The sequence below is a fragment of the Nerophis lumbriciformis genome, linkage group LG28, assembly GCF_033978685.3.
Source record: "Nerophis lumbriciformis linkage group LG28, RoL_Nlum_v2.1, whole genome shotgun sequence".
NCBI lineage: Eukaryota > Metazoa > Chordata > Actinopteri > Syngnathiformes > Syngnathidae > Nerophis > Nerophis lumbriciformis.
In genome coordinates, this window is record NC_084575.2 from 5,698,904 (window position 1) to 5,712,312 (window position 13,409).

At 39.6% G+C, this 13,409-nt stretch overlaps 1 protein-coding gene and 2 non-coding genes across 3 annotated transcripts in view; all 3 read left to right on the forward strand.

Moving 5' to 3' along the window:
• The window catches only part of LOC133570670 (uncharacterized), a 177,992-nt gene that overhangs the window by 144,531 nt on the left and 20,052 nt on the right, over window positions 1-13,409 (forward strand). The gene's annotated exons all lie outside the window — the stretch shown is intronic.
• trnav-cac (transfer RNA valine (anticodon CAC)) lies at window positions 2,017-2,089 on the forward strand. The gene has a single exon. It is a non-coding gene; the product is annotated as a tRNA-Val (tRNA).
• On the forward strand, window positions 5,098-5,170 carry trnav-cac (transfer RNA valine (anticodon CAC)). The gene has a single exon. It is a non-coding gene; the product is annotated as a tRNA-Val (tRNA).

A 13,409-nucleotide genomic window follows, 5' to 3' on the forward strand; every position in this document is an offset into this window, starting at 1 on the left:
CTTATGAATATTAGTTAACATGTAATAAAAGCAACAGATTGCATTGGCCGGGAATCGGACCCGGGTCTCCCGCGTGGCAGGCGAGATTTCTACCACTGAATCACCAACGCCTGTGGAGTAAAAGAGGTTTCTGAACTCGGTTAAGAGGAAGAACGTTTGAAATGCGGGCTGCGACACAAAAAACATGCTACAAAGTAGAACACATTCTACGTGCACAAGGGATTTAACAACATCCACAAAAGGCAAGAATTGCAATGCAGCTAATAACAGCAATAAGACTAGCGAGCACCATGTTTTCCATTGGCCGAAAATCAACTTGTAAGTCTTGATAAAGGTCTGCAACTTGCAGCAGTTTCCATGGTGTAGTGGTTATCACATTCGCCTCACACGCGAAAGGTCCCCTGTTACAAACAGGGTGGAAACAAGGTCTTTTTACTTTCCTTCTTACCTCTATAAATAAGCAAGGAAATATATGATAGCAAGGTCCTGTGTTTCATCATAAAGTAGTTTGCAACATAGCTGACCACCTCATGTACAGCCGAGCACACACAACACCAAATTTAGAGGGTTCTCATATAGGCAGACCTCAGGCTTCAACATCATGAATGCTGGGTTCCATGAAAATGTCACGCACAAACCTGTGAAATGTCTCATTCATTCAAGTCACTGTATTCTCAGGGCTTTCAATGGATTGCAACTGTACTGTTTAGATTGACTTATAAGATGTTTAACCTCTCTTTTAGCAGGAATCATAGGTGTAATTCCCAAAGAGTTAGAGAAGACAGCTGCAGTCTGAATGAGTGTTGGCCTTGCTTTCAAATTAAGAACCAGTCAAATAGACAACTGAAACCTAAATCATAGCAGAGGATGGTTTCGATCCATCGACTTCTGGGTTATGGGCCCAGCACGCTTCCGCTGCACCACTCTGCTGTCTTAAACTACAAGATGCTTACTCTGGTGAATATCCTGACAAACTACTTGTAACAAAGTGATTTGGAACCCATCCGAAGTAGTGTTTCTTTCTGAGTCCTGGTTCAATCCACATTTAAAATGGCATTTTTTGGAAGAAAACATTGCAGTAAATATCAAACTCTGTGGATCCATTGGGATTTTATTCAAAACGAATAGAATTTGGCTTGCATTCATGTGGTTTGAAAACAAACTGAGAAAGTGTTACAGAAAAAACATCAAGACACTGACGGGATTTGAGCCCAACATCTCCTATTTAACAAACAGGCACCTTGACTGACAGCTACAGCGCCTGGAACAGCATGGGATTTCAACACGATGTCTATAACCCTACACTGAATTGATGATAGCCAATTTGAGGCGATAGTATTGATTATCAGTAATTTACATTAGTTTAAACAAGCATGGCTTGAAAGTTATGTTGCAAACGTTTTATATAGAAACTTTTTTGCAAATTTAAAGAAGGACATGGGCTGTACAAGAAAACCCTCAAATCCTCGTGCTCGCGTCAAGATTTCGTCCCTGGGTGGGCTTGAACCACCATCCTCTCAGTTAACAGCCGAACGCGCTGACCGATTGTCATTGTCATTGGATGGGCGTAACTAGAAGTACACTGCTTCAGGCTTTGGCGAGTCCAATATGCCTTTTGGGTGGAATGCCTGCGTCGTGCGGTTGTCACAAACATTGCTTTTGTCCCTAATGAATATTAGTTAAAATGTAATAAAAGGAACAGAATGCATTGGCAGGGAATCGGACCCGGGGCTCCAGCATGGCAGGCGGAAATTCTACCACTGAACCACCAATGACTGTGGAGTAAAAGAGATTCATGAAATCGGTTAAGAGGAAGAACGTTTGAAATGGGGGCTGCGACAGACAAAACATGCTACAAAGTAGAACACATTCTACGTGCACAAGGGATTTAACAACATCCACAAAAGGTAAGAAATGCAATGCAGCTAATAACAGCAATAAGACTAGCGAGCACCATGTTTTCCATTGGCCCAAAATCAACTTGTAAGTCTTGATAAAGGTCTGCAACTTGCAACTGTTTCCATGGTGTAGTGGTTATCACATTCGCCTCACACGCGAAAGGTCCCCTGTTCGAAACAGGGTGGAAACAAGGTCTTTTTACTTTCCTTCTTACCTCTATAAATAAGCAAGGAAATAAATGATAGCAAGGTCCTGTGTTTCATCATAAAGTAGTTTGCAACATAGCTGACCACCTCATGTACAGCCGAGCACACACAACACCAAATTTAGAGGGTTCTCATATAGGCAGACCTCAGGCTTCAACATCATGAATGCTGGGTTCCATGAAAATGTCACGCACAAACCTGTGAAATTTCTCATTCATTCAAGTCACTGTATTCTCAGGGCTTTCAATAGATTGCAACTGTACTGTTTAGATTGACTTATAAGATGTTTAACCTCTCTTTTAGCAGGAATCATAGGTGTAATTCCCAAAGAGTTAGAGAAGACAGCTGCAGTCTGAATGAGTGTTGGCCTTGCTTTCAAATTAAGAACCAGTCAAATAGACAACTGAAACCTAAATCATAGCAGAGGATGGTTTTGATTCATCGACCTCTAGGTTATGGGCCCAGCACGCTTCCGCTGCACCACTCTGCTGTCTTAAACTACAAAATGCTTACTCCGGTGAATATCCAGACAAACTACTTGTAACAAAGTGATTTGGAACCCATCCGAAGTAGGGTTTCTTTCTGAGTCCTGGTTCAATCCACATTTAAAATGGCATTTTTTGAAGAAAACATTGCAGTAAGTTGAAAGTTATGTTGCAAACGTGGCACACGTTTTAACTAGAATTTTTTTGCAAATTTAGAGAAGGACATGGGCTCAAAAATGAGGCGATAGGCAACTCAATCCACATTTAAAATGGCATTTTTTTGAAGAAAACATTGCAGTAAACATCAAACTCTGTGGATCCATTGGGATTTTATTCAAAATGAATAGAATGCATTCATGTGGTCTGAAAACAAACTGAGAAAGTGTTACAGAAAAAACATCAAGACACTGACGGGATTTGAGCCCAACATCTCCTATTTAACAAACAGGGACCTTGACTGACAGCTACAGCGCCTGGAACAGCATGGGATTTCAACACGATGTCTATAACCCTACACTGAATTGATGATAGCCAATTTGAGGCGATAGTATTGATTATCAGTAATTTACATTAGTTTAAACAAGCATGGCTTGAAAGTTATGTTGCAAACGTTTTAACTAGAAACTTTTTTGCAAATGTAGAGAAGGACATGGGCTGTACAAGAAAACCCTCAAACCCTCGTGCTCGCGTCAAGATTTCGTCCCTGGGTGGGCTTGAACCACCATCCTCTCAGTTAACAGCCGAACGTGCTGACCGATTGTCATTGTCTTTGGATGGACGTAACTAGAAGTATACTGATTCAGGCTTTGGTGAGTCCAATATGTCCTTTGGGTGGAATGCCTGCATTTTGCGGTTGTCACAAACATTGCTTTTGTCCCCTATGAATATTAGTTAAAATGTAATAAAAGCAACAGAATACATTGGCCGGAAATCGGACCCGGGTATCCCGCGTGGCAGGCAAGAATTCTACCACTGAACCACCAATGCCTGTGGAGTAAAAGAGATTTATGAACTCGGTTAAGAGGAAGAACGTTTGAAATGCGGGCTGCGACGGACCAAACATGCTACACTGAATTAATGATAGCCAATATGAGGCGATAGCATTGATTATCAGTAATTTACATTAATTTAAACAAGAATGGCTTGAAAGTTATGTCGCAAACGTGGCACACGTTTTAACTAGAAACTTTTTTGCAAATTTAGAGAAGGACATGGGCTGTACAAGAAAACCCTCAAACCCCTGTGCTCGAGTCAAGATTTCGTCCCTGGGTGGGCTTGAACCACCATCCTCTCAGTTAACAGCTGAACGCGCTGACCCATTGCGCCACAGAGACTTACTGGTTTACATGATTACTTACTCCCCCAAAAATTATAAAATCTCATGTTACGATGTCCCGATGTCATTGTCTTTGGATGGGCGTAACTAGAAGTACACTGCTTCAGACTTCAGGGAGTCCAATATGCCTTTTGGGTGGAATGCCTGCGTCTTGCGGTTGTCACAAACATTGCTTTTGTCCCTTATGAATATTAGTTAAAATGTAATAAAAGCAACAGAATGCATTGGCCGGGAATCGGACCCGGGTCTCCCGCGTGGCAGGCAAGAATTCTACCACTGAACCACCAATGCCTGTGGAGTAAAAGAGATTTATGAACTCGGTTAAGAGGAAGAACGTTTGAAATGCGGGCTGCGACGAACCAAACATGCTACACTGAATTAATGATAGCCAATATGAGGCGATAGCATTGATTATCAGTCATTTACATTAGTTTAAACAAGAATGGCTTGAAAGTTATATTGCAATTGTGGCACATGTTTTAACTAGAAACTTTTTTGCAAATTTAGAGAAGGACATGGGCTGTACAAGAAAACCCTCAAACCCCTGTGCTCAAGGTAAGATTTTGTCCCTGGGTGGGCTTGAACCACCATCCTCTCAGTTAACAGCCGAACGCGCTGACCCATTGCGCCACAGTGACTTACTGGTTTACATGATTAATTACTCCCAAAAAAATTATACAATCTTATGTTACGATGTCCTGATGTCGTTGTCTTTGGATTAGCGTAACGAGAAGTACACTGCTTCAGACTTCAGGGAGTCCAATATGCCTTTTGGGTGGAATGCCTGCGTCTTGCGGTTGTCACAAACATTGCTTTTGTCCCTTATGAATATTAGTTAATATATAATAAAAGCAACAGATTGCATTGGCCGGGAATCGGACCCGGGTCTCCCGCGTGGCAGGCGAGAATTCTACCACTGAACCACCAATGGCTGTGGAGAAAATAGGTTTATGAACTCGGTTAAGAGGAAGAACGTTTGAAATGCGGGCTGCGACAGACAAAACATGCTACAAAGTAGAACACATTCTACGTGCACAAGGGATTTAACAACATCCACAAAAGGCAAGAAATGCAATGCAGCTAATAACAGCAATAAGACTAGCGAGCACCATGTTTTCCATTGGCCCAAAATCAACTTGTAAGTCTTGATAAAGGTCTGCATCTTGCAGCAGTTTCCATGGTGTAGTGGTTATCACATTCGCCTCACACGCGAAAGGTCCCCTGTTCGAAACAGGGTGGAAACAAGGTCTTTTTACTTTCCTTCTTACCTCTATAAATAAGCAAGGAAATAAATGATAGCAAGGTCCTGTGTTTCATCATAAAGTAGTTTGCAACATAGCTGACCACCTCATGTACAGCCGAGCACACACGACACCAAATTTAGAGGGTTCTCATATAGGCAGACCTCAGGCTTCAACATCATGAATGCTGGGTTCCATGAAAATGTCACGCACAAACCTGTGAAATTTCTCATTCATTCAAGTCACTGTATTCTCAGGGCTTTCAATGGATTGCAACTGTACTGTTTAGATTGACTGATAAGATGTTTAACCTCTCTTTTAGCAGGAATCATAGGTGTAATTCCCAAAGAGTTAGAGAAGACAGCTGCAGTCTGAATGAGTGTTGGCCTTGCTTTCAAATTAAGAACCAGTCAAATAGACAACTGAAACCTAAATCATAGCAGAGGATGGTTTCGATCCATCGACCTCTGGGTTATGGGCCCAGCACGCTTCCGCTGCGCCACTCTGCTGTCTTAAATTACAAAGTGATTTGGAACCCATCTGAAGTAGTGTTTCTTTCTGAGTCCTGGTTCAGTCCACATTTAAAATGGCATTTTTTGGAAGAAAACATTGCAGTAAACATCAAACTCTGTGGATCCATTGGGATTTTATTCAAAACGAATATAATTTGGCTTGCATTCATGTGGTTTGAAAACAAACTGAGAAAGTGTTACAGAAAAAACATCAAGACACTGACGGGATTTGAGCCCAACATCTCCTATTTAACAAACAGGCACCTTGACTGACAGCTACAGTGCCTGGAACAGCATGGGATTTCAACACGATGTCTATAACCCTACACTGAATTAATGATAGCCAATTTGAGGCGATAGCATTGATTATCAGTCATTTACATTAGTTTAAACAAGCATGGCTTGAAAGTTATGTTGCAAACGTTTTTACTAGAAACTTTTTTGCAAATTTAAGAGAGAGAGAGAGAGAGAGAGAGAGAGAGAGAGATCAGAAGGCATAAGAAAAAGTATCTACATTTGTTTATTTACATTTGATTATTAACAATGAAAGAGTTAAAGACTTGCTTCAACAACACTACTTTGCAACAAAGAAATGCTATAAACAAAAAGCTGCTACATGCGTCTTGTCATTTTATCTGCAGTGTTTACAATTAAAACTGACTTCTTTTCAACATCATAAATGTATCACTTTCGTTAAAAAGCTCCATTTGGGCTTGATTTAAAAGCCGGATAAAAGTTGTACAAATGGCAAAAAAAACAAACAAGCAAAGCGAATTGAAATATGACAGTTTTCTTGAAAATGTTTTGATTGGATAGTTTTCTTCTTCATGGTTGAGCCACACAAGTGCTGGTGCGGCCTACGCCACCTTGTGGTTGTCTTGCCCAACTGTTGAAGAAAAACATGTAAATACTACAACTAACATTTGATGCAATAAATCAAAGTCCCTTTATTTTGCATACTGAGAGACAATATCAATAATTGTATGATGGAAACTCCTCATGAACGCTACTTCCGCTTCCTAGTCTAGCAACACAACGCCATCAAGTGCTTGATTGGCGTAAACATTGAAGTAACAACAATACTATAGTTTAAGTATTTCAAACAATAAATCAAAGCAAAATTCACTTTCTTTAATCGACTAATATGAGTTGTAATGATCAGTTTATTCTCCAGAGGAGTCAATGTGTCAAGCATAATAACATCACATCCTGTATGCCATATCAAAATAAAGACAACACCACAGTAAGAGACAAAATAAAGACTTGATGACGCGACTACCGCTAAATGCAAACTGCTATTGGTCAGAATTTGAGGCGCGGGAAACAGTGGTGGTCTCTCTTCCGCTGTAAATAAAGATGGAAGGAAGGAGTTTGCTTATTTATCACAGTGGTGTATTGTGAAAGTGGGCTCCTTACTACGGAATCATGTCTTTCTCAGTACCGGAGACAACCAAGTGTATGTCTTTAACTCCCAGGACAGAAATCTGAAGGCCACTATTAGATGATACACACACCATTTGGCATTTGTTTCCGCATGTAGCGACAAACTGCTTCTCGCCGCCTCTTCCCTTTTCAAGGTTGGGAAAAGACTTTTCTTGCTTCATTTGTTTTGTGGTGGTAGAAGATGATGCCCTCTCAGTCTCTGCAGCACATTGACGAGTCAGGTGGGAAGGCTTTTTGTCCAAAACAGTCCAAGATCCTTTACATGCTTTTTTGTCCCAACTGAAGCACGCCCAAATAGCCAGGACCAGGTCAAAAACTTTTTTCTAAAAAGGGCCTTTTCTTTTCTCCCCCCATTCCCGGGGCGGCGTTTAACGGTAAGGGGGAGAAACTTTTTTTTGTTTTTTGTTTTTTGTTTTTTTTACCTCAGAAAAACACGAAAAAAGATTGTTATCATTACCGATTTTAACATGGAAGAAAAGCTGGACTCAAGTCGAGCACGAAAACTTTTTTTCTGTCACCGAGCGTAAAGTCGGCAAAGTTGTTGGAGCCCCGCCCCCCCCTTACCACATTTTTCGAAAACGTTTCTTTTTTTTTTGGGCGAGTGAAGTTTTGTACAAATATTAAAAAAGAAGAGGAAAGAATGGCGAAGGACAGTCGTAAGGGGGGACCCCGGACCAAAGAGGAAAGGGGACCGTCGCGGGGGGGCCAACTTTTCTCACATTTGTTTTTTTTTTTCCAAACTCCTTCCATCAACCCCGACCCGGGATTGAACGGGCCGAAGGATACTTCCTGGTTTCGACGAGAGGAAGCAAGTCGGCTGCAAAGAAAATGCAAATTAAAGCTTTTACATTGAAAACCCCGTCGCCGAAATGTTTTTCCGGAAAAAGATAAAGGAAAGAAGAAAGCGTCCTTTTGCAATGAAGTTTAGGATGAAATAGGCTGGCATCATCATTACCACTTGTGGTCCCCTCCAAGGTTTCTGCCATTCCAAATATCCACCGCGCCCAGCAAAAGCCTTCCATCTTTTCAGGACCAAAGCCTTGAAAACAACTCACATCTCTTTTTGTCATCTTACACACGTGACTTACACACAACATGTATCACGTGACTTACACACAACATGTATCAGGTGACTTACACACAACATGTATCACGTGACTTACACACAACATGTATCACGTGACTTACACACAACATGTATCACGTGACTTACACACAACATGTACCACGTGACTTACACACAACATGTATCACGTGACTTACACACAACATGTATCACGTGACTTACACACAACATGTATCACGTGACTTACACACAACATGTATCACGTGACTTACACACAACATGTATCACGTGACTTACACACAACATGTATCACGTGACTTACACACAACATGCATCACGTGACTTACACACAACATGTATCACGTGACTTACACACAACATGTATCACGTGACTTACACACAACATGTATCACGTGACTTACACACAACATGTATCACGTGACTTACACACAACATGTATCACGTGACTTACACACAACATGTATCACGTGACTTACACACAACATGTATCACGTGACTTACACACAACATGTATCACGTGACTTACACACAACATGTATCACGTGACTTACACACAACATGTATCACGTGACTTACACACATGTATCACGTGACTTACACACAACATGTATCACGTGACTTACACACATGTATCACGTGACTTACACACAACATGTATCACGTGACTTACACACAACATGTATCACGTGACTTACACACAACATGTATCAGGTGACTTACACACAACATGTATCACGTGACTTACACACAACATGTATCACGTGACTTACACACAACATGTATCAGGTGACTTACACACAACATGTATCACGTGACTTACACACAACATGTATCACGTGACTTACACACAACATGTATCACGTGACTTACACACAACATGTATCACGTGACTTACACACAACATGTATCACGTGACTTACACACAACATGTATCAGGTGACTTACACACAACATGTATCACGTGACTTACACACAACATGTATCACGTGACTTACACACAACATGTATCACGTGACTTACACACAACATGTATCAGGTGACTTACACACAACATGTATCACGTGACTTACACACAACATGTATCACGTGACTTACACACAACATGTATCACGTGACTTACACACAACATGTATCAGGTGACTTACACACAATATTAGTATTTCCAACTAGGACTTTCCCTCATGTGTGTTGTGGCAAAATGTGAATGGCTGACAAAAATGTCTTTCCTTGGCGGAGGTCACTGAACCTCCATTTGTGTCTTGGTGTGTCCACAGTGGATTAGTAGGTGTGAGACAAACACTTTATCTTCCTGGTTGTTGTATCGCTACGTGTTTGACATTATTTAAGACTTTATGGTGCCTGGAAAAGGACAGTTTGCCTCTTCTGTGGAATTGATGAGATTTAAAGGAGTGTTGTTAGTCCCATGGTGATGTGATAAAACCTCTTTCTTGTTTGGAAGATACACACAATTGTAACTGTTATTTCTTCCTGCACATAATAAATATGTACAACGTGTTTGGATGTATTCATTTATGTAACATTGTCATTAAATGTAACATTGCCTGACAAAAAGTGATTCCACGTAATATTTTGATATTTACACATCGCATATTTGACTAGAATACCCTTATGAGCATTACATATATCAACATCAACTACCTACTGTACTGTTTACTTGTTGAAATACCCTTTTTGGAGAAAATATATACCCATATAGTTTATATGTGTATATATAATATAATATATATACATATATATATAATATAAATATGTATAAGCATGTATATGTATATTTTTTTTATATAGACATATATATTATATGTATTATATATTACTGTAACTTGTTCTTAAAATTAGTAGTTATTTTGTATGTCAAATTGAGTGTTTGTGTGTATATATGTATACTGTCTATATGTATGTGTGTGTGTATATATATATATATATAAATATATATAAAAAATGACACAAATATAACACATGTTTCATTATTTATTTATTTATTTATTTTTCCTCTCAGCACCAGCATGGAGCTGTGTAGCATTTGTCTGTGACAGAATGACATCACACTAAGACATTCAGTGACAGTTTTCCAGTGTTTATCAGTCATTTTTATTTACTTATTTAGAATTTTGGTACAGTAGAAACCTTTCAAACAAAGTGTTTGCTTGTGAAATTTTTCTGAAAGTCGTAGGTATATTCTTGCTATCGTTCATATTTTCAGAATGTATAATATTGTTTTTTAGAGAAATGTTTTGACATTTTGTTATTATTGTTAATATTGTCTGGAATCTATTTTTGGCAGCAGCAAAGTGGCCATTTGGGTAGTTTTTAGCTCTAAAAAGGGTATTTCAACAAGTAAACAGTACAGTAGGTGTTGATATATGTAATGCTCATAAGGGTATTCTAGTAGAATATGCAGAGATGAGTTGTGTCAATATCAAAATATTACTTGAAATCAATTTTTGGCAGCAGCAAAGTTGTTGTTTTGGCATATTTTAACTTTGTAAAGGGTATTTCTACAAGTAAACAGTAAAATAGGTACTTGATTTATATACAGTATATGTAATGCTCATAAGGGTATTCTAGTAGAGTATGCAGAGATGAGATGTGTCAACATTGGCGTTGTTAGGTCTATTTTAGGAGGGCTCAAGCCCCCCTAAATATTCTTAAGCCCCCCTAAATCATTTGGTGTTATATATTTTTATTTTTTTATTTTACAAATACATGCCGACATATTCATTATAAAGTGGCCCGAATATGAGTTTAAATAAATAATCATATAACCTGTCATTATTCACTCAGTTTCCCCTCACTTCATAGCGTAAGGTAGAGAGCCCCTTTAGTGCGTCGGTATCCAATCCATTCCACTTCTTCATATAGAAAATGCCCACATCACTCAAAATCCAGTCCGCATTTTCTCTGCGACCTTGCTTGCGGTCCTGCAGGTGTACGAAGCACATTAGCACACAGCACTGCAGATTGCAGAACAAGAACGTGAACGGATGCAAAATGGACATAAGAAAGGTTTTCAAGAAAGTAAGTATTCATCACTGCTTGTAGTAAAATGTATTAGCTCCACTTTACACCTGGTCTGTGTTTGACAAAAAGTTACTTTCCCGCTCTAAATACACCATCTTTGTAGTCATTTTTCTCCTGCGTGGACTTCCGTCCTCCTTTACAATGAGTGAAGCTGCACCAAACCTTGTGTCTGCAATTGTAAATCATTTACTTTTTAACTTTTGTGTTTCTTGTAGAATCTATATCAAGTAATATACATTAGCCTATTGTTCAAATAATGGAAAAAGCATCATTAAATATATTTGTTGTATTGTATTGTTACATTAATAGCTGCACGGTGGCAGAGGGGTTAGTGCGTCTGCCTCACAATACGAAGGTCCTGACTAGTCCTGGGTTCAATCCCGGGCTCGGGATCTTTCTGTGTGGAGTTTGCATGTTCTCCCCGTGACTGCGTGGGTTCCCTCCGGGTACTCCGGCTTCCTCCCACCTCCAAAGACATGCACCTGGGGATAGGCCCCTCCCACCTCCAAAGACATGCACCTGGGGATAGGCCCCTCCCACTTCCAAAGACATGCACCTGGGGATAGGCTCCTCCCACCTCCAAAGACATGCACCTGGGGATAGGTTGATTGGCAACACTAAATGGTCCCTAGTGTGTGAATGTGAGTGTGAATGTTGTCTGTCTATCTGTGTTGGCCCTGTGATGAGGTAGCGACTTGTCCAGGGTGTACACCGCCTTCCGCCCGATTGTAGCTGAGATAGGCTCCAGAACCCCCCGCGACCCCGAAGGGAATAAGCGGTAGAAAATGGATGGATGGATGGGTGTTAATCATTTCATAGGATTTTCAGAGGGAGGAAAAACCAAGACATTGAATATAAAATGTAAAATGAATAAATACATAAAAAGAAAAAGAAAAAAAATGGTTAAAAGCCATCGTCCCGCGGAGCATTTCATTTTGTCTCGTGCATTTTTTCACTGTTCCCGGGGCGACGGGACTATGTTAATCTTAAACCCTGGAAGTTACATTTTATTGTTTGCATTATTTGTTTCAGCATTGCACTTTGAAGATGGTCCCTCAGCTCTTTGACAGCTTTGGCTCTTTTTCACATCAGCAGTCTTTCTTATTTACAGTATATATAAACCTTTCTCATTTCTATTCAGACTTCCATATATATTTCATTTCCTTAACGGCTTGCCATAATATATATATATATATATATATATATATATATATATATATATATATATATATATATATATATATATAAATATATTATATACAAGCCAAATTATCCCGGTCCAGATATGACTTTAATTCAAGTAATTAAGTAATATTTCCAGGGCTTGAATTTACAAGCATTTTAGTCACATATGTTCCCAAAATGTAATCTGTGCAACTTCAAAATATTTGGGAACAAACAATTATTGTATTGTGAGTGAAAGTGGTGGCATTAGCCTCTATGTTGTGAAGTAACAACATAGAGGCTAATGCCATGACTTTCATTGTGTTTCAGTGTCTCTTGAAGGATCATGCAAGTCATTGTTTCTTGTTGATGCTGTCAACAAAATGTCATTGTTGTTGATGTACTGAACACACATTGAAAATAAACCCACTGAAATAATAATAATAACAATGAATCATTTCTAAGTCTTTGTTAGACGTTTGTGAAGATTTGTGCTCGTGCGCTACGTTCGCTCGCATCCTGTGCATCTCCTGGGGGCTAAGCCCCCCCTGTCCTTAAAAGCTAGTGACGCCCCTGTGTGTCAATATCAAAATATTACTTGAAATACATTTTTGGCAGCAACAAAGTGTCCATGTGGGTAGATATTTGCTCTAAAAAGGGTATTTCAACAAGTAAACAGTACAGTAGGGGGTTAGGGTAACCCTAAACCTAACCCAGCAGGACCCTGAGGTCTTCAGACCAGCTCCTCCTGGCTGTTCCAAGAACTAGGCTAAAAACCAGAGGAGATGGATCCTTCTCAGTGGCAGGGCCCAGACTGTGGAACAACCTTCCACTATCTATTAGATCCTCCCAGTCTCTGAGACTATTTCTATATAAAAACATATTTTTACTCCCTGGCGTTCAAATCCAGTTAGGCAGCATCTTGGCTGTTTTTAATTATTTCTTCTTTTATCCTTTTGTATTTATCTATTACATTTTAGTATTTTAGGTGATATAT